Consider the following 21,094-nt stretch of genomic DNA (forward strand, 5'->3'; position numbering starts at 1 on the left):
TATGAGAGGTTATATTCCTAAGACACAAAGATTGTGTGGAAGTGTAAAAAATCCAACCAGTTTAGCTGGAAAATCCTAATGGGGTCTTTGTTGTTTCCTATTAGGACAAAATCAGTCACTTTTCTCTGGAAAACGACAGTCACTGGAGGGATTCTGACAAATTGCTTTAGAAACTTCTGATGTAATGATGATGCTGGGGAGTGATTAGAAGTGAGACATAAAAAGCAGAGAGTCACATGAAGAAGAAAATAGAAGATCCAAATGTCAGTGCCCCGTCATGGAGTTAGGGAATCATTTGAGAGAACAAAGTGAATGAAAACTCAGAAATGAGCTCATCAGAAAGGACATTGTAGATACAAGAAACCACGGGAAAATCAGCGCCAACGAAACATGAATATGTTGAACTTGGAGGTGAGTCAACCATGAGAGATTTGTGACAGTGATTGGGAGGATAGGAGCAAGGAAGCCGGAGCAGGAATGGATGGAGGGAAAACAAGAGAGAGTTGGTTTCCCTACAAAGCATCCAGTTGAAAAATACAAGTGTTTGGTGGAATGGATTTTGCAAAATAGTTCACACAAGGTTTACAAAAGTGGATGAGACTATGGCAGATACTTCCACTGTGGGTGCATTCTGTTTTCTGTATAATGGACTGCCATTTCCAGGATGACTCACAGAGTCTATAGTCAGTTTTGTCCTGATATGATTCAGTATTTCTTAATTTAGGATATTGATTCTGACCAGTATAACAGTTTTATAAAAGATGATCTTTGGTGTCTGCATTAGCCTAAAATTTTTAGGGTAGCAGATGGGATTTGCTTAATCCCATCCTTGTTCTCGTCTCTATTATAATTTTTCTGCCTGCATTTAAATAAGCTACTTACACTCCAGATCTGTGCTCCATGAGGACTCATTTCTTGTTTCTGTAGCCTTTAGTGGCCCTTCTTGAGCATTTAAAAATTACCTTGAGGGTCCAGAAACCCATAGTATAAAAGGCTAGAACTCATGCTGTGTGGGACTTGGGATTCAGTCTTGGGTCCCCACTGCATGATTCCTGAGCACTGCTGGGAGCAACCTGTGAGCACTGTGGGGGGGAGTGTCCCAGCACCACTGAGTGTGGCCACTCCCTCCCCCCCCCCCCCGAATGATAAGAATGAGGCTGTTAAGTATGCTGCGGTGATTTGCTCTGTCGGGAGTGGGCAAGCAGAGCGAAACTTCCAATCTCCCATTCCCTAGACGCGAGCATGAGCTATAGTGGTCAAACCTCATCCTGCTCCCTTTCATCAAGATTTCTCTGGGGTCTCATTCCCAAGAAAGCCGCCCTTCTGGATGCGACTCGGTTTTCATTGTGAGGACCCTGTGAAGCTTAGAATCCATTTGCGTAGGCTACTGGCTGCCCAGAATCCAATTTATGGCCTCTGGTAGCACCTTTGTCCTCTGTCCTCATTTCTGTGTCTCTCTCTGAACCTCCTGGTTCTCACGGCACGGCTGGGGGCAGCCCTGAGCACTGCGGGGGGTGGCCACAAAACTCAAAACGAAAATAAAGAAGTAAGGTTATTTATTTTTAGTGAAGCAAGATTTTTTTTTTTTTGAGAGAGAGAAATTTACTAGGAAGACATGAGGGGGAAGAAAGAGAGGACTGTGTTTCAGAGAGAACACGGGCTAGGAAGAACACAGGCCTGAAAGAGCGAGCCAAGAAGAAAGGACATTTCAGAGGGAAGAAGGCACACCCAGGCATTGATCTGCCTTTTGAAACATAGGATTATAGACCACTTTGTTTTTCCCCTATGGATAATTTTTATTTTTCTCCATCTATTTTATAAATGTTCTATGCTTTTTATTCTCAGAATATATTTTCTAAAATTATATTTTGAAAGTTTTTGGCAGCTTCGAGCAATCAGCATTTTAAGCTCCTAAATGACAACTATATGTGTGTTTGTATTATAATGTAATAATAAGAGTGCACAAAAGAAGAGAAAAAAAAAACCTGATGTGCCATAGTGCTTAGATGCAGTATGATGTGGCAATATGTTTTTTTAAAAAGTCTTGTTGAGGCCAGAACAGTGATAGAGTGGGTAAGGAGCTTGTCTTGCATATAGCTAACCCTGGTTCAGTCTCCACTCTGCCAGGAGTGATCCCCAAGCACAGAGCCAAGAGTAAGTCCTGAGCATTGCTGGGTGTGACCCCAAAGCCAAAAAAGAAATTAACTAAAGTCTTCTTTCTGGTTGTGGGTGGTGTGGAGGGTACACCCAGCAGTGCTTAGAGAATCCTCCTGGATACTCCTGGGGCAGTGCTCAGGACCACATCTGGTAGTTCCTTAGGGGATCATGCAGTTGTCAGGGATTGAACTCAGGGGTCAAACATGTACTCTAGCTCTTTTTGGTCATCTTCTGGCCCTAAGAAAATGCGTCTGTCATGCATTTTTATTTTTCTCTTATTTCCCTAGTGGCTTCCTTCTTCCCTCACACCCTCCCTGCCTTCCTCCCTCCCCTCCCTTCCTACCTTCCTCCCTTCCTTCCTTCTTTCCTCCTTTCCTCCTTCTCTCCCCTCCCTCCCTCCCTTCCTTCCTTCTTTCCTCCTTTCCTCCTTCTCTCCCCTCCCTCCCTTCCTTCATTCATTCTTTCCTTCTTCCCTCCTTCTCTCCCCTCCCTCTCTCCCTTCCTTCCTTCCTTTCTTCCTTCCTTCCTTCCTTCCTTCCTTCCTTCCTTCCTTCCTTCCTTCCTTCCTTCCTTCCTTCCTCCATCATTCCTCCCTCCTTTCCTCCCTTCCTCCCTCCCTCCCTCCCTCCCTCCTTTCCTCCCTCCCTTCCTTCCTTCCTTCCTTCCTTCCTTCCTTCCTTCCTTCCTTCCTTCCTTCCTTCCTTCCTTCCTTCCTTCCTTCCTCCCTTCCTCCCTCCTTTCCTCCCTTCCTCCCTCCCTCCCTCCCTCCCTCCCTCCCTCCCTCCTTCCCTCCTTTCCTCCCTCCCTCCTTTCCTTCCTTCCTTCCTTCCTTCCTTCCCTTCTTCCTTCCTTCCATGTTTTTGGGCCACAGTCAGCAGTGCAGTGCAGAGGGGCTGTTCCCATCAAGGTCACGTCCAGCAATGCTGTGGGACTGTGCAGTGGTGGGGCCAGGCCCAGGCCTCCAAATGCTAAACTTTTCTCCAGCCTGTCAAGCCGTCTCCCCACTCAGTCCTTCCAGAATCAGGACTGCCCCTTCAAATAAAATTAAAAGGCACAGTAAACATGAAAATGTGAATCTGAAATATCCAGATCTGTGTGTTATTTCTGAACTCTTCATCTGCTACATCTCAGGACTTTCACTTTCATTTCCAAAAATGCCATTGTGCTTTTTTCAGGAGAGTTTCACAAAGTTTTCTAAGTTTAGTAGAAACCAACAACCTGTTGCGTTTCCTAGAGCTTAAGATCAGAGCTAATGCCAACTTCTCAGTGGAGTCTGGAAGATAACTCCATCCAGTCGACTCTGCACACAGGGCCCAGAATTCTAAGAAGAGATGTATTGTGCACCTCTGCTGTCTAGTGACAGCTCAGAGGAAACCAGCTGTTGACGCAAACCAAAAAGAGGATGCAGTAGCCTCTTCTGTGAAACCCAGGACAATTGTGCTAAGCAGACAAATGCTCTAAGGATTTGCTATGGTCTATAGGGGGGAAATGCAAAAATTAAAGGATGCATGAAAATCTCAACACGTTGAGCTGATTTTGCTCATGCCAAAGCCAACTGGATTTCTTGGGACCCCTGCCGTTTGGACTGAAGCTCAGTGCTGCTCTCATTTCAGGTGCTCTGCACAGTGAGCTTCCTCAGGAGCTGCATTTGTGACCCATACTGGTAAGTGCTGGCCGTGAGTACATACTGCAGAGTGGTTCGGTCGCCTAGATATTTGACTTTGAGAATTGCAGTCTTCTGACTTAGCTTGATGGAACCCGGATCTCTAGTGTACAGAAGCCAAGTGATGTCAATTGTGGTGGTATGTGTGATACAATGAGTGCGTCACACATTGGTTTTTGAAATACAGGTATGAAACTCTGAACATCAGCAGAGATGGTTCAAGTTAGAGATTTTTAGAAAATCCCCAGAAGCCTAATGCTCGTCATATTTGGAAGGCCAGAATACCTAAGGTTAACCCGTGAAGTTCCCCTTTCCATAGCCTGGTGTGTAATTTGCTCACTTGTAAGCATTTGCTTATAATTATACTTTGTAAATTGTTTTTATAGAACACAATCTCATTTGTCCTTGCAGCATCCCACTTTTTGTTTGTTTGGGGATCACACCTAGCAGTACCCAGGACTTACTTCTGGCTCTATGCTTGGGGACCATATCATGTGCTGAGGATCGAACCTGGGTTGGCCACATGCAAGGAAAGTACCCTCCCCCTTATTTTATTTCTCTGGCCCCTCTATCCCATTTTTAAAATGAAAAAAAAAAACTAAGTGCTCTGCCCAATGGGACAAAATTAAGCTGCATAGCAAATCTAGAATCTAAATTTCATGATACCTAGTCTGGCATGTGTCTACCATAAAACATCTGCTTATTCATGTTTGCCTCTCTTTGTTATACTTAGTTATTGTCTTTGCTTACTTTATATGGTAGACCAAATATTTATTGATGAAGTTCTTCACCAGCTTTACAAGATAGTAAGTATATAAATGCAAATTTCTCCCATGGATTTGAAATGTTACCTAACCTATCTTTAAAAGGTTAAATTTTCTAAACAAAGCACCTAACATTTTTTACTCAATAAATTCTCAAACCCTGCCTGAAATCTTAGGAGTAGATTTCCTATCTTTTAATAGCAACGAATTGGCTCTAGTTTACACCCTCTCGGCTCTCACTTTGGGTAATTTATGGATCTTTGTGACATAAGCAGGATTTCAGATCTTGTCTCCATAAACTGTAATTAAAATGTCCCTAAATCCTGGACTCTTAGTCATTCGTTATTCAAAACTTATATAATACTCACTACTTAAATCAAGGGCAGAACTTTCAGTCCTAAAATAAGGATTTGTGGTAAGCACCTTGCTATGTTAATTTATAGTCATATTAGATAACAGCTACTCTTTGAACTAAGACCCAACCTCTCATGTTATGATCTTGAGGCCCTGATGTCCTCTCTCCTCTTGAGTGCTGACTTCAGAAGCAGCTGACCCCATTGGCTCGGAGTAGGAAGCAGCCACTTAGCATCAGACACATCCCAGCAAGAGTGTTATATTCCATACAACTTCTCCAACATTCAAATGCTTGTAAAATGACTCTGTTCAGCCGGAGGATTCTCAAATGCCCCGAGTGCCTTTACAGCTGACTTTTGGAGAGCTTTATTTGGCAGCATTCCTGACGTCACAGTTCTTCAGGCTGAGCCGGCAACTTCTGTGTTCCTTCACCAAGAGTCCGGGTTTCTTGAGCACTCTTATAATCGATGCAGACTCACCTGCGATCTTCTCACCTCCAAATACAAGCGGGACCCACACTTACAAGAACATGCAGCATGGGGGCTGGAGTGATAGCACAGCGGGTAGGGCGTTTGCCTTGCACTCGGCCGACCCGGGTTCTAATCCCAGCATCCCATATGGTCCCCTGAGCACTGCCAGGGGTAATTCCTGAGTGCAGAGCCAGGAGTAACCACTGTGCATCGCCGGGTGTGACCCAAAAGCCAAAAAAAAAAAAAAAAGAACATGCAGCAGTTCTGAGTGTGGTACAGAAGAAGAGTTGGTTTTTTTGTTTTTTTTTTTTTTTTGCTTTTTGGATCACACCCGCTGATGCACAGGGGTTACTCCTGGCTCTGCACTCAGGAATTACCCCTGGCGGTGCTCAGGGGACCATATGGGATGCTGGGAATCGAAACCAGGTCGGCCACGTGCAAGGCAAACGCCCTACCCACTGTGCTATTGCTCCAGCCCCCAGAAGGAGAGATTTTATATATCTGGCTTTGAAGCTCATTGGAACAGTTCCACTGACAACCCCAAATATCTGCTCTTCAGACAGTTGACAGGGTTTCAAGCATCCACTGGCTATGACCCTACACTTGCCAAGGCTTCTTGGAGGCACCTGATATTTGTGCAAGATGGTATCTAGGATATATGTCAGCTTCTTCATTCTTAGTATGCTATTTCTGTATGAAGTTAGCTCATCAGAAGCACTATGTTTGGATCAGTTGGTACATCTTACATACAGTCTTGCCAACATTGAGTGATCACATTACCAATTTGAAGTTTTTATTTCTATTCTTATCAGTGTTACTCACGTGCATGCTAGATAGAATCAAATAATTGTGTGTTTACAACACTTTGATTGCCACCTTCAGTTTTTCACTGTTACTCTTTTTTTTTTTTTGGCTGATAGTTTTTGTATTTAACTCATTAGGTCGAAGTCATACACTTGCATTTCTACTTTCTGCCCATCCATTTTCATTATCTCTGTATACTTTCCACTGTGCAATAAGAAAGTGACCTTGTCTCTCTTTAACGGCCCTCCCTCTACCTTCTTGACCCCTTGCTTTCCTTCTCTCCTCATTTATGCCTTCTTTCTGTGGGAACATATCCTGCAGTAGCTTCCTGAGAAAGGCAAATGGGAGGTAAACTTCTAACCCCCATCCTCCTGAAAAATCTCCCCCTCCAAGTGTTTAGAATTCTATTTTGGAAATTATCTTTCCTCCATCGTTTTGAAGACATTTAGCAGCAACCTTCCAGCTTCAGGGCTACTGTTGGGGCTGGGTACCAACCTTATAGTTGAACCTTTTGGAGAGACCTCTGCACTACCTGGAAGCTTGTTTGTCTCTCCCAGGGTTGGAGGACGATGATGATGGGGATGCAATTTCACTGATGAAGACATGAAGGCACCTTTTAATTGGAACATTATGATCTTTTTTTGTCTTGGAAATTTTCTTAAATTGTTGCTTTGTTCCTCTCTTCTCTTTCCCCTAATTTCTCTGACCCCCTTCCCATGTGGGGGGACCTCATTGTTCGAATATCAGATTACCGGAAGCGCATCTTATTTTCTTCTTTTTTTTTTTTCTTTTTGGGTCATACCCGGCAATGCACAGGGGTTACTCCTGGCTCTGCACTCAGGAATTACCCCTGGCGGTGCTCAGGGGACCATATGGGATGCTGGGATTCGAACCCGGGTCGGCTGCGTGTAAGGCAAACGCCCTCCCTGCTGTACTATCACTCCAGCCCCAATTTTCTTCTTTTTCTGACACTGTTTTTCTGTTCTGCTTTCTGAAGTATTTTTTATTTATTTTTTGTTTGGGGGCCACACCCAGTGGTGTTCAGGGTCTTACTTCTGCCTCTGTGCTCAGGGATCACTCCTGGCAGGACTTGAGTCTATGTGGAGCACTGGGGATTGAAGCCCGGTTGGCTGTGTGCAGGGATAGTTCCCTGCCCACTATACTATCTCTCTGGCCCTGGGGATATTTTAAAAATAATTTTCTCATGTTGAGTTTTTTAATGTCTTACTGTATTTGTTTTGTTCTGGAGGGTCACACTCAGCTGTGCTCAGGGCTTACTCCTGGCCCTATGCTTAGGGATTACTCCTGGAGGTGCCTTGGGGTACCATATGGGATGCTAGGGATTGAACCTCAGTCAGTCACACGCAAAGCAAGCTCCCCACCTGCTATACTATCTCTCCAGCCCCGCCCATATTATTATTTTCAAAAAAATCAATTCTCTGAATTTTCTTTTAACAGTATCCTCTTTTCATCTCATAGATGCTGATATAAATAATAGAATTTTGAGCTGTCTTTACTTTTACTTGTTTTGATTTGGGGGTTGTTTGTTTAGGGGCCACACTACAGTGGTCAGGGGCTGTCCCATGGGGCTGTGCCCCATGATGTTCTGATTACCATGTGGGTACCAAACCTGGGGGTGACCTCCAGCCACCTGAGTCATCTCTCGGACCATGAGGGTATCTTTATTTTTAAGTGTTCTATTATAAATGCCTGGGCTGGAGTGATAGCACATAGGGTAGGGCGTTTGCTTTACACAGGGCCAACCTGGGTTCTATTCCTCTGCCCCTCTCGGAGAGCCTAGCAAGCTACCAAGAGTATCTTGCCCCCACGGCAGAGCCTGGCAAGCTACCCAGGGAGTATTGGATATGCCAAAAACAGTAACAAGTCTCATGTGGAGATGTTACTGGTGCCCGCTCAAGCAATTCGATGAGCAACGGGATGACAGTGATACAGTGCCAGTGATTATAAATGCTTAAGAGTCAGATACATAAAAAATGGTGCAGTGGGAACACCCAAAAGGAGAGAGAGAACAAAAGGGAATGCCCTGCCACAGAGGCGGGGTGAGGTGGGGGGGATGGGATTGGGGGGTGGGAGGGACACTGGGTTCATCAGTGGTGGAGAATGGGCACTGGTGGAGGGATGGGGTCTCAAACATTGTATGACGGAAATACAAACACGAAAATGTGTAAATCTGTATCTGTACCCTCACAGTGATTCACTAATACAAAAAAATAATTTAAAAAAAATGGTGCCGTGGGGCTAGAAAGATGGTACGGGGGTTAAGGCTCTTGCCTTGCTTGCCGCCAACCCAGGTTTGAAGCCCAGTTGTTCCCCGAGCACCAGCCAGGAGTGGCCCCTGATCACCAAGTGAAGAGTAAGTCCTGAGCACTTCCAATTGTGATTCAAATCCCCACACCACCCCCTACTCCCCAAACAGTGATGTTGGAGTTCATTTCTTGTGATTGGGGGACTCTCTAAGCGGTCATCTGGCTGCAGTGTTTTATTGGCTTACAATATTAGGAGCATTTTGCATAATCTTTCAAAATTCTTCAAAAGAGCCATCTTTAGGAAGAGCGAAATAGGACTTAGCATAGTTAATTCCACTATTTTTCTTAATGAACACTTCAGTTTTGCACTTCTCTTTGTTCAAATTGTGATGAATTTCTTGGACGAGGGTAGAGCTGATTGGTAGGAGGGTTTGTTTTGCTGTGTACTCCTGGGAAGTAATTTGACAATATTTTTCAGGAGACCTAATTAATGTTCATACACTCTGACCCAACCAACAGATGCTTTTGAGCCTGGGGGTTTGAGTCAGCCCTGTTTAGCTTCTTCATCATTTCCTACTTACTAAAGCTTTCAAGACTTAGCTCAGGACGTATCACAGGTACTGGGTAAAAGGCACTCACTACTCTTTTACTCACCCATACCGGTGAGAAACAACCCATAAAAAGTTGTGGCCTTTCTTGGGGGGTGGTGGGGTACACCCACCAAATGGGGCTCAGGACTACCTATCTTTTTTTTCTTGGTTTTTGGGTCACACCCGGCGATGCACAGGGGTTACTCCTGGCTCTGCACTCAGGAATTACCCCTGGCGGTGCTCAGGGGACCATATGGGATGCTGGGATTAGAACCCAGGTCGGCCGCGTGCAAGGCAAACGCCCTACCCGATGTGCTATCTCTCCAGACCCCGGGACTACCTATCTTGGGGAACGCTGCTGGCAGTGTCTGGAGGACCCATAAGCATATGCCTCACTATGTATCCTCTGTACTATCTCTCTGGCCCTAAACATTGTGGTCTTTGATTCCAGTTTCTTTGATTGAAAATGAGATCTAGGGGGGCTGGAGTGATAGCACAGTGGGGAGAGCATTTGCTTTGCATGTGACTGACCCGGGTTTGATTCCCAGCATCCCATACGGTCCCCTGAGCACTGCCAGGAGTAATTCCTGAGTGCATGAGCCAAGAGTAACCCCTGTGCATCGCCGGGTGTGACCTGAAAAGAAAAAAAAAAAAAGAAAGATAATGAGATCTAGTGACCAGAGAGATAAGGTGCAGCAAAGGTGGTACCTTGCATAGACCCGACCCTGGTTTGAGCCCCACCACCATAAAAGGCTTCTGGAGTCCCACAAGGAGTCAGCCCCAAGAGAAAGATCTCAGCACTGCTGAGTGTTACTCAAAAAACAAACCAACAAAAAAGAAGGTCTAGGGGCCAGAGAGCTAGCCCACCAGACTGGATGAGTGCTTTGTACTTTGCATAAAAAAATCCTGAGTTTGGGGCTGGAGCGATAGCACAGCGGGTAGGGCGTTTGCCTTGCACGCAACGACCCAGGTTCAATTCCCAGCATCCCATATGGTCCCCCAGCACTACCAGGAGTAATTCCTGAGTACAGAGCCAGGAGTAACCCCTGTGTACTGCTGGGTGTGACCCAAAAAGCCAAAAAAAAAAAAAAATCCTGAGTTTGATTCAGGCCACTACATGGTCACCCAGCACTGCTGGGCGTGACCCCTAAGGAGCCAGGTATAGCCTCAGAGCCCTGAACTCAAACCAAATAATCAAATAAAAATTAGGTCTGTTTTTTTTTCCCCCTTATAATAGGGGTCACACCCATCAGTACCTGAGGCCTGAGAGCCACTCCCTGCAGTGCCTTATGGGTATGAACTACCTTTCTATGCCAAGGGCCCAGCGGTGCTGGGGACCATCATGGCTATACCAAGTGCTATGCAGGGATCCAGTTCAGGGCCTTCAACATGCCATCAGCCCTTGAGCCATCTGCCTGGACTCAGGGTATTTTTCTGTGGGCCGCCCTGACCATCCTCAAGAGGTTGGATCTCCCCCCAGGCAGTTCTCATCCAACCAGACCATCAGCTCAGCACAAGGCCCCGATGCTGCTTGAACCCTATGGAGCCCTATATACATCGGGCACCATGACAGCACTGGGAGGACTCCAAGGCCAAACCCAGCTGTGTGTTGGGACCATGTTTTACCTGAATCAAACCTGTGTCAGGGGCGTTTGGGGCACGTGTCCTAACCACTGTACATCCTCCCAGTCTTCAAGGTCTTTTATTTTTTTAATTTATTAAAAAAAATTTTTATTAGTGAATCACCTTGAGGTACAGTTACAAACTTATGAACTTTCATGTTTGTATTTTGTTTACATCCCCCCACCAGTGCCCATTCTCCTCCACCAATGTTTCCAGTATCCCTCCCACCCTCCCACCCCATCCCCCGCACCGCACCCCACCTCTGTGGCAGGGCATTCCCTTTTGTTCTCTCTCTCCGTTTGAGTGTTGTGGTTTGCAATAGAGGCAATGAGTGGTATCGTGTTTGGTCTATAGTCTATTTTGAGTGTGCATCTCTTATCCCGTGCGGGTCCTCAGACCACACTTTACCTGGTGTTCCGTTCTCTATCTGAGCTGCCCCTTCCTCCAGCGTGTGAGGCCAGCTTCTAAGCCTTGGACCCAGCCTCCTGGTACTAATCTCTACTATTCTTGGGTGTTAGTCTCCCATTCTGTTACTTTATGTTCCACAGATGAGTGCAATCTTTCTACGTCTGTCTCTTTCTTTCTGACTCATTTCACTTAGCATGATACTTTCCATGTTGATCCATTTATATGCGAAGGTCCTGACTTCATCTTTCCTAATAGCAGCATAGTATTTCATTGTGTAGATGTACCAAAGTTTCTTTAACCAGTCATCTGTTCTCGGGCACTCAGGTTTTTTCCAGATTCTGGCTATTGTAAATAGTGGCACAATGAACATTCGAGTGTAGATGTCATTTCGACTATACTTTTTTGCCTCTCCAGGATATATTTCCAGGAGTGGTATTTCTGGGTCAAATGGGAGCTCAATTTCTAATTTTTTGAGAAGCGTCCGCACTGTTTTCCAAAAGGGCTGAACCAGTCGGCATTCCCACCAGCAGTGTAAGAGGGTCCCTTTCTCCCCACATCCACGCCAACAGCGGTTGCTTTTGTTCTTTTGGATGTGTGCCAGTCTCTATGGTGTGAGGTGGTATCTCATGGTTGTTTTTTCTGGGTTTTTTGGTTTTTTTTTTTCTTTTTGGGTCACACACAGCAGTGCACAGGAGTCACTCCTGGCTCTGCACTCAGGAATCACTCCTGGCAGTGCTGGGGGACCATATGGGATGCTGGGAATCGAACCTGGGTCGGCCGCGTGCAAGGCAAACGCCCTACCCGCTGTGCTATTGCTCCAGCCCCCTCTCATGGTTGTTTTGATCAGCATCTCTCTGATGATTAGTGACGAAGAGCATTTGTTCATGTGCCTTTTTGCCATTTGTATTTCTTCCTTGAGAAAATTTCTGTTCATTTCATTGCCCCGTTTTTTGATGGGGTTAGATGTTTTCTTCTTGTAGATTCCAACCAGTGCTTCAAGGTCTTTGTAAACCTGGGTTGGGCATGCAGTTTCTTTTTTGGGGGGAAATAGTTCTATGGAGACTCTTGAGGGCTTCATGACTTGGTGGGGACTCTTTACATGTCACTAAACTTAACAACTGTCCAGCCTAACTTAGATTTTGAAAAATCGGATTTTAAAAAATAGCACACCTTTTTGTTTGCGTGTTTTTGGACCACACTCAGCTGCTCTCAGGGCCTACTCCTGATGTGTCGGGAATCACTCCTGATGGGGCTGGTGGGGTTGGGGGGCTTTGGGGATGCTGGGAATAGAACACAGGTTGGCTGCCTTACAAGGCAAGCCACTGTGCGATCTCTCCAGCCCACTGTGTTAATCTCTCCGGCCCCCTAGAAAATTATTGTTAAAATGCCACTGGTGGCCAAGGGATGTGGCACTGGAAGTCGAGCTCATGCCTCACCTGTACAAAACTCTGAGTTCTGTCCTGGGCATGCCTTACCCCACTCCCTGCCCCCGAACATACACCCTTCAGTTACAGACACACTTGCACTGTCAGAAAACTTCAGTTGAAGTGTTTTCCTTTCAGCGTTTTGTCTACGTTGTGCAGAATGATTCGATTTCTCCCCCACCCCCCAGCTTGGAAACACTGAAGGGAAAATGGTATACTGAGAAGGAGTGGGAAGCAATCTGTTAGACAGATCTCATCCTGGGCTTCAACAAAGGCGGTAATTATTCCACTTCACCCTACGAGTTGGACGCAGAATATGATTCTGAAACATGCCTGAGTGGTCTTCCGAACAGATGTGATCAGAATGGAGTCAGTGATATGATGTTAAGCAGAGCCCAGGACTCTCTGACATTTAGCCGCTCTCCACCCAGAGAAACACAGTGTGGAATCCAGGAGCCCCACGGGACTCTGGGTCCTTATCCCAAGGGATCCCAGGTCATTCCTGAGGGGAGATAGTTCCTGGCGTTCGTTCAGGGCTAGTCCGTCGGAATTTAAAACCCATTGTCTCCCCTTTGGAAAAGGGTGTTTGGGTCTTGTTTGGGTTCAGTTCGGTTTGGTTCTTAACGTGTTCCTTCCTGTCGTGACAGGACCCGAGGGGGCAGAGTGGAGTCCAGGCTCGCCAGACTCTACATCACCTGTATTTCCCCAGTGTCTTGTTTCCACCGCTTTCGTGAGTGTGTGGTGCTGGGGATGGAACCCAGGCTTCCCTCACGTGACTTACCCACCCTGACTCCGTCTGGTCCCCACGTCTCGCTCTGTCTGAGGAAACTAAGGTGCTCAGGTCTCTGGCCGGAGGTTTGCCCTGGGCTGCAAGTGCTTTTTCTCCCTCTGAGGCCCACAGTCTTCTCATAGGATTAGAGGGAGAAGTGGAGGGCACTTGTGCACCCAGGGACCCCTGAAGTGCCCGGGGCTTCACCCCTGACTCTGTCCTTAGGGATCACTTCTGGTGGGGCTCCAGAGACCCTCTGGGATGCTGGGAATGGAACCCGGGTTGTCAAGTGCAAGGCGAGCACCTTCCCTGCTGTACCCTGGCTCCGGCCCTGGGGTGCCCTTTTATAAAGAGCTGAGCATAGACTTGACACTCAGGACAGTTACACTTGGGGAGGAGAGAGCAAGACGCAGTGACACTATCCCAGTCCTGGCTGACTGTCCTTTAGGAGCATCCACGCCCCCCCCAGCTCCCCTCCAACACTGAAATGGGCTCAGGATTGGGGATGAGTCCGAGAGGGCACCCGCAATCCTGAGAAATGAACTTAATGATAACTGCACCTTTGCATTTGGATGTTTTTTGGCCCACCCAGAAGTTCTTAGGGCTTACTTCTGGCTCTGTGTCAGGGAACCATAGGGGGTGCCAGGGATGGAACCACGGTTGGCAGGGTGCAAGGCAAATACCCTGCCACTGTGCTATTGCTCTGGCCCCTAATTTTAATTATTTTAAAATTTTTTTTCTTGTATACTTTTTATTGGAGTGCAGGGGCTCTTCCTAGCTCTGTGTTCGGGAGTTCCTGTGCTCAGGAGCCCTAGGGGGTGCTGGGATTCCAGCAAGGCCCATAGCTGTCCTGGTTGCACGCCAGGCCAGTGCCTGCCCTTCTAAACTAGTTCTCTAGCCCCACGGCAGGCAGCTCAGCCTCTGTTCACTCTCCCCTGTCTGGGTCTTGCCTGCTTTAGGACCGCAGCCCTGTGGGAACTCCGCGGCTCCACCCTACAGTGTTCTGCAGCCAGTCGGCCTCTAGTGGTCAGTGGTCAGCGGCGGCTCGCAGATTACTAAAGTTTCCTGCAGGTGCTCTCTGGTGAGTCTGACACTCTGCAGGCTCAATCTGTTAGTCTGGGAAACAATACCAGAAAAGAGAGAGGGCCTGGCGACCTTTCCAATATGTGGGTAGGGGTGGGTCAGCTTCCCTGCCCCAACACGTGCTTTTTCAGACACTTGCAAAGTGACCAAGGCAGGGGACCCACTGTACAGGTGAGACCTTCATCTTACACACACACACACACACACAGATCACAGATGCCGGCACCCCAACGGGGCTCGAAACAGCCCCACAGCCCTCTCCAGCCTTGCCTTGTTGACGAGAACAGCACCCAAGGGACCCGGTTAGGCAGCCACTGCTAAATAAATCATCCCTACAGTAAAAAGGGGGAACAGCCAGACCTAGAGGGGTGCAAGGTGAGGTGTGAAGCACGCTGTGCTCCCAGGCCCTCCTCAGCCCATCATTCTCCCCCAGCCCTTCCCAAGGCCACCCGGCTGGGAGCCCCCCAAGCTCCCTTCTTCAGTATGCCGGAAGGAGGGGTGAACTCACTTGCCATCCGCAGTGGGGTTCAACCTGCAGCCTAGAGATGCCTCTTTTCTGGGGGAAAAAAATGTATCACCCACCACCCCCACCCCCGCCCCGAAATCTACTTTCTTTAAGTGAGCAGAACCCCCCACCCCAGTTGCACCCAGACTCCTCCCCCCCCTCACACACACCTCAGCCCCTCAGTGGCACTGCCCAGTTTGGGGAGTGGACTCCACCCTTCCCTCCCGGGTTTGGGCTGGCTCCGAGCGCCCCAACCCCGGCGCGGCGCGCCGGGGTTTCCCTGGTAACCAGCCCCGCCCTCCCTGCATTAGCATCACAAGAAATTCGCTGCGGCGCGAGAAAGGGCCGGGGTTGGGCTGTGAGGCCGAGTGTGGAGGGAGGCGCTTGCAGGTTTCCTGGGAGCCAGTCCCGGTGTCAGGAAGTAGGGATCCGCGCCCCCGAACGCCCCCGCCCCCACCCCGCCGACCCCCAGGGGTGCAGCTCGCTGTTCTGCCTGCGTTCCGGGAACGGGGATGCCGAAGTGTCCTTCCTCCTTCCCGAGGTAACTAACCTCCAGAGGACCCGACAGATGACCAAGGCTGTGCAGGGGCTTCTCGGAGGGGCCCACCTGCTGTACTTCCTTGCAGCGTTGCGTTTCCCACCAGCTAACTTGCTTGGGGAAAACCCCGAGTCTCGGGGCAGATAGTGCCGGGGTGACGGCACTTGCCCCGCTGGGCTGGCAGCCGGCCCAGGTTTGATCCCCAGCCCTGAATATGGTCCCTGAGCAGGAGCGATGGGAGAGCACAGAGCCAGGAGTGGCCCCTGAGCAACACTGTCTGTGCCCCCCCCACTCCGCGGCTGCCAAGAATGACTTGGGGGGTTCCATGTAGGATCAAGTACAAATTCCCTCGGAGCATGACACTAAATCCTAACATACCTCGGATTTCCCCGCCCAGGGCCAGGAATCAAAGCCAGAGCCTTAGACAAGCACTTGCCGCGACTCCTGAGCCACCAATCCCTAGCTTTTTCTTGGTCTTGTTTTGCTCCTGGTCCATACCCGGCTGTGCTCAGGGCTTACACCTAACTCTGTACTTTGGGGTTTCTTCTGATGGGGCATGGGGAAGCATATTGTGGTGCCAGGGATAAAACCCAGTTCAGCTGCATGAAAGGTAAGGAACTTTCCTGCTGTACTCTCTTTTAAGCAAATTTCATCAAAAAAAAAAAAAACCAAAACAACCTTGGGTGAAAGCTAAGTAAAGCATTCATTTGTTTGATTCATCAATCTAGTCATTTCTTCCTCATTCTTAGGTATCGTTCCTATATTAATTTGTTCACAAGATTTTTTAAGTGCTTACTGTAGTGCAAAGTTATGGGAGTAAGAGTCAAGGGGAAATTTTTTTTAAAAAAAACCCAAGACACAACAAGCTCATGTTTGCTGGGAACTCAGTCCTGGTGATATCGATGTGAACAGGGGCCTGGGGGAAGGCTGGGGGGGGTGGGGAAACTCATGTGCCTGCTGGGATCGATCCCCAGCACTGCACGATCCCCTGAGCATCCCAGGAGTGACCCCCAAGCACAAGCTTGGAGTGGTCCCAGAGCACTGCCATGTGCCTGTCCCCTCCCAGCCCCAAAGGAGAGAAGTCAAGTGTTGCTGAGATTTGCGAAAGCATCAAAGACGATGGTGGAAATGAGGATGAATGGAAGGAGACGTGCACAAGTTTTCCTTCTCTAATGTTATTTTATTTTGGGGGTTTGGGCACAGAACCGGTGAGGCTCAGGGCTTCTCCTAGCTCTGCACTCGTGGTCACTCCTGGCAGGGCTCAGGGGACCATATGGGGTGCTAAGGATCAAACCCAGGTCACTGGCGTGGGAAGCACGAGAGGGTTGCAGGAGCTGAAGGGCCGAGAGAGTCGGCGGTTGCTCTTGTTGCTTGGTTACCCTGGGGAAGAGCGTCCACACGCATCCAGAGTGCGGCTCCTGGCAGGCAGCTGGATTCCTGCATCAGTCGGGCTTAGAGTCAGGGTCAGAGCTGAGCGTTTGCTCTTCGGTCCACAGCGGGCTTCAGGTCTCTCTGCGTCTCTCTTTGCAGTATGACAGCCATTCTCCTCCTGGAACAAAATAACAGGTCAGCAACACAATGTGATTCTCCCTGTGCTTAGGAGAATCAGCTAAGGGCCACAGAGATGGTACAAAGGTTAAGACACTGGCCTAGCATGTGGCTATGGCCACGACCCTGGATTGAATCCCAGCACCACGTGAACCCTGAGCACAGAGCCATGTGAGGTCCAAAACCAACCAAACAACAACCAAAAAAAAAAAAAATCAGTTAAGATAGTTAGAAATGTAAAGCTCCAAGGTCCCTTCTATTCCATCCCTGAATAACCATCAAACAGTTTTTCCTTTTAATTTTATAGAGCAGCGTTTTCCAAAAAGGGGGTGATGCTACCTCCCCAGGGGTCCAGAAGGGGGGGGGGGTAGCCTCAGAAGCAACTTCCTATTGATTTTAGGGAGGTCAGCATCCAGCGGGCTGGAGCGATAGCACAGCGGTTGGGCGTTCGCCTTTCACGCGGCTGACCTGTGTTCGATTCCTCCGCCCCTCTCGGAGAGCCCGGCAAGCTACCGAGACTATGGAGCCCGCACGGCAGAGCCTGGCAAGCTACCCGTGCGTATTGGATATGCCAAAAACAGTAACAATAAGTCTCAATGAGAGACGTTACTGGTGCCCGCTCAAACAAATCACTGAGCAACGGGATGACAGTGACCGTGACAACATCCAGCACGATGCCTGGTGATTTTTCTCCTTTCTGAAAATGGGGTGGCCAGCTGGTTCTCTCGGAAGGTGATGTAACGTTTGCAAGCCTTGCTCTTTGTTTTCTTTCCCTCCCCCACTCCTTCCCTTCATGGGGGTTTTGTGGTGGTGCGTAGGGTGGGTGTGGAGGGGGTGCACACAGAGGTGGTGCCTGCACAGATAGATGCTCACCAGGAACCACACGTCCTGGACATGGTACATACCCCCTTCTCATCCTGGAGTCCCCAGAAATTACTTGTCGTACTGAGGATCGAAGATAGAGCTGCCAAAATCAGGGATTCTAGGAACCAGGGACTCGAACCCGGGGCCATCAACTTGCCAGGCAGCGTAGGTGTCTGTTCTAAGCCACGGGGCTATTCCTCCGTATCCACCGCTGGGCTCTCTGGCTGTGATCGTCTTGCTCACCTCCTAAGGCTCTCCTGGATTCCTTTTCTACTTGCTCCTCGCTAGAAAGACCGTCAGGGAGAAGAGAGTTCTGGAAGACTATGGAAGCAAGAACAAGATGAGCCCCCTCGGGCCTTTTATGTTACGGTTTGTCGGTTTGTCGTTTTGTGGCTGCAGCGCCAGTGATTAGGGGAGGCGTCTGCTCTACACAAAGCCGCGCATCCCAGCCAGTGTTTGGGGGGAGGGTTTGGGGACTCCACAGGCTTCAGACAGCAAAATAGCTCGAGATGCGGTGAATTACGTGAGATTGCTCATTGAGCACTATGCTTTAAAAAAAAATCTCTTTCAGGGACCCATAAACATCTCAAAGCTCAAGCATGTGTTTTTCATGTGAGAACCCCCCGACTTGAACCCCTGACATTGCATGGTCCCTGAGCAATGCCAGGAATGACTTCTGAGCACCGAAACAGTAAACCCCTGAGCTTTGTTGCTCTTCCCCAAAACAGGGAAAAAAATATTTTTTTTATAGTTTCTGCGGTATTTGGGGGTGTGAAAGTGGGGTCAGACCTTGTGGTGCTCAGGAAGTAGTCATGACTCTTGTGTTTGGGGGGTTTTATGTGGTGCTGGGGGGGTCAAACCTACATTGGCCACAAGCAAGGCAAGTGCCTTAACCTCTGCATTACCTCTCAGGGCTCAGTTTCTGTGGCTTTCTTTAAAATTTAATTTAATTTTGCAGTGTCTTTCAATTCACTGCGTATAAGTCATGGTTAGTTCTGTGGTTAAAGTCCATTTTACGTCGTGAACAATGATTCTTACTATTGACGAAAATCACTGTGTCCATTTAAGCAATAGCTTCATTACCAAACAGTGCTTTAAACAAAAGACCCCCAAGTACATTCAACAGAATATATTGAAAGCATCAGAACACGTGAAAAAAAATACTAAAAAAAAAAATCCTGTTTGGGATTGCCAAAGTAAGTATATTCATCCTTAATCATAATTTTTTTTAAAAAATTGCATGTTAGAGTCCTGCCAGAAACTGTTATCTTGAACTCTCTGCTACCTTCCCCTTATCAGAGCTCAGACAGGAGAAATGATATTAATGGTGGATTTCCAGAAAGATAGAACTGGACTATCCCTAGATAGTCCTGATTTTGTGGGCACCAAGCCGGCATCAGTGACCCATGTCCTTATTAAAATGCTTTGAACTCCGCTAGGGTTTTTTGGAGGGAAGGGTAACATCTGCTTTACTCATTAAAACATATAATTCAAAAGTTTTTTTACAATGCTCAGAGTTATAGAGTTATCACCATAATCAATCTGATTTTTTTTAATCACATAACAAATCACTGTATGACTGTCATCCCCTTGCTCATCGATTTGCTTGAGCGGGCACCAGTAACGTCTCCATTGTGAGACTTGTTGTTACTGCTTTTGGCATATCGGATACACCACAGGGAGCTTGCCAGGCTCTGCCATGCTGGCTAGATACTCTCAGTAGCTTGCTGGGCTCTCCAAGAGGGGCGGAGGAATCGAACCCGGGTCGGCTGCATGCAAGGTGAACGCCCTACCTGCTGCGCTATCGCTTCAGCCCCACATAACAAATAAACAAAATAAACAAAACACTTTTCCTTTAGCAGTCCTTTATCTGTTTCCTCAGTTCTAAGTAACTACTAATCTGCTTTCTGTCTCCTACATCTTGGGGATCTAGCTTAGTGCAGAGTAAATGCTTTACGTGCATGAAACCTGAGTTTGATTCAGGACATATCCATACCCTCCTCCCTGACCCCAATCCAAAGTCTTTTTTATGGGTCTATTTATTTTATTTTATTTTATTTATTTGTTTTTTTTTTTTTTTGCTTTTTGTGTCACACCCGGCGATGCACAGGGGTTACTCCTGGCTCTGCACTCAGGAATTACCCCTGGCGGTGCTCAGGGGACCATATGGGATGCTGGGATTCAAACCCGGGTCGGCCGCCTGCAAGGCAAACACCCTGCCCACTGTGCTATCACTCCAACCCCTTTTATGGGTCTTTTTAGATGAGAATTTGTGATAGTAGACACTGCTATCAACCACTATCCATTCAAAAAGATACAAAATTGTGTATCCTAGGACCAGTCATTATAATACCGAAATGTTTCATAAAAACAATCCAGGATAGAAAAAATAAACACCTTTTCCCACTAAAAAAAAAAATTAAAATACATTATGGAAGTATAAAGAAAAAAATCCAGGGATAGCCATAGGTCCCTCACCTCACACCTTATGCCCAAAAAGTAACTCAGAATAGTGCATATCCAAAGCACTGGGTCAACAACGCTGAAAACAAGGAGATCAAAACTCCCACCACAAAACTTTGAAATGTGCCTATGAAAGGAGAGGAGTGGGGGTGGCAGGAGGGAAGCAAAGGGTCTCGTGGAGGAAAGGTGACACTCGTGGTGGGATTGGTGTCAAAATATTGTAAGCATTGTCAAACATTGTAAGACCCAACGATCGATACTTTGTAAATCATGGTTCTTTAGTTAATTTAAACATACTTTAAAAGGTAATTCAGAGGGGCTGGAATGATAGCACAGCAGGCAGGGCGTTTGCCTTGCATGCGGCTGACCTGGGTCGATTCCCAGCATCTGCCAGCTGTAATTCCTGAGCGCAGAGCCAAGAGTGACCCCTGTGCATCACCAGGTGTGACCCAAAAAAAGCAAAAAAAAAGCAAAAAAAGAAAAAGATAATTCAGAATGGATCTGAGATCTAAAACAAACAAATAAACAAAAAACAGTAAAAACCAGAATTAAAAACTGTAGAAGGTGTAGGAGCGATGGTACAGCGGATCAGGCACTTGTCTTGCAGGCGACCAGCCCAGATTCGATTCCCAGCATCCTATATGGTCCCTAGCACCACCAGAGGTAATTCCTGGGTGCAGAGCAGGAGTAACCCTGGAGGATCACCGGGTATGACCCAAAAGCAAAAAGTGAAAAATCACCACCCAAACTAAAAAAACTATAAAAGAGAAGGAGGAAGTGAGGGCTGGGCAGATAGTTCA

At 47.6% G+C, this 21,094-nt stretch overlaps 1 long non-coding RNA gene across 2 annotated transcripts in view; it reads left to right on the forward strand.

Moving 5' to 3' along the window:
- The window catches only part of LOC129406584 (uncharacterized), a 44,268-nt gene that overhangs the window by 14,515 nt on the left and 8,659 nt on the right, over positions 1–21,094 (forward strand). For both annotated transcript variants that reach the window (XR_008631085.1, XR_008631086.1), the window contains exons 4-5: positions 105–411; positions 3,771–3,820. This is a non-coding gene — a long non-coding RNA (uncharacterized LOC129406584). The remainder of the gene's footprint in view (positions 1–104; positions 412–3,770; positions 3,821–21,094) is intronic.

This window comes from Sorex araneus, chromosome 7, assembly GCF_027595985.1.
Source record: "Sorex araneus isolate mSorAra2 chromosome 7, mSorAra2.pri, whole genome shotgun sequence".
Taxonomy (NCBI): Eukaryota; Metazoa; Chordata; class Mammalia; order Eulipotyphla; family Soricidae; genus Sorex; species Sorex araneus.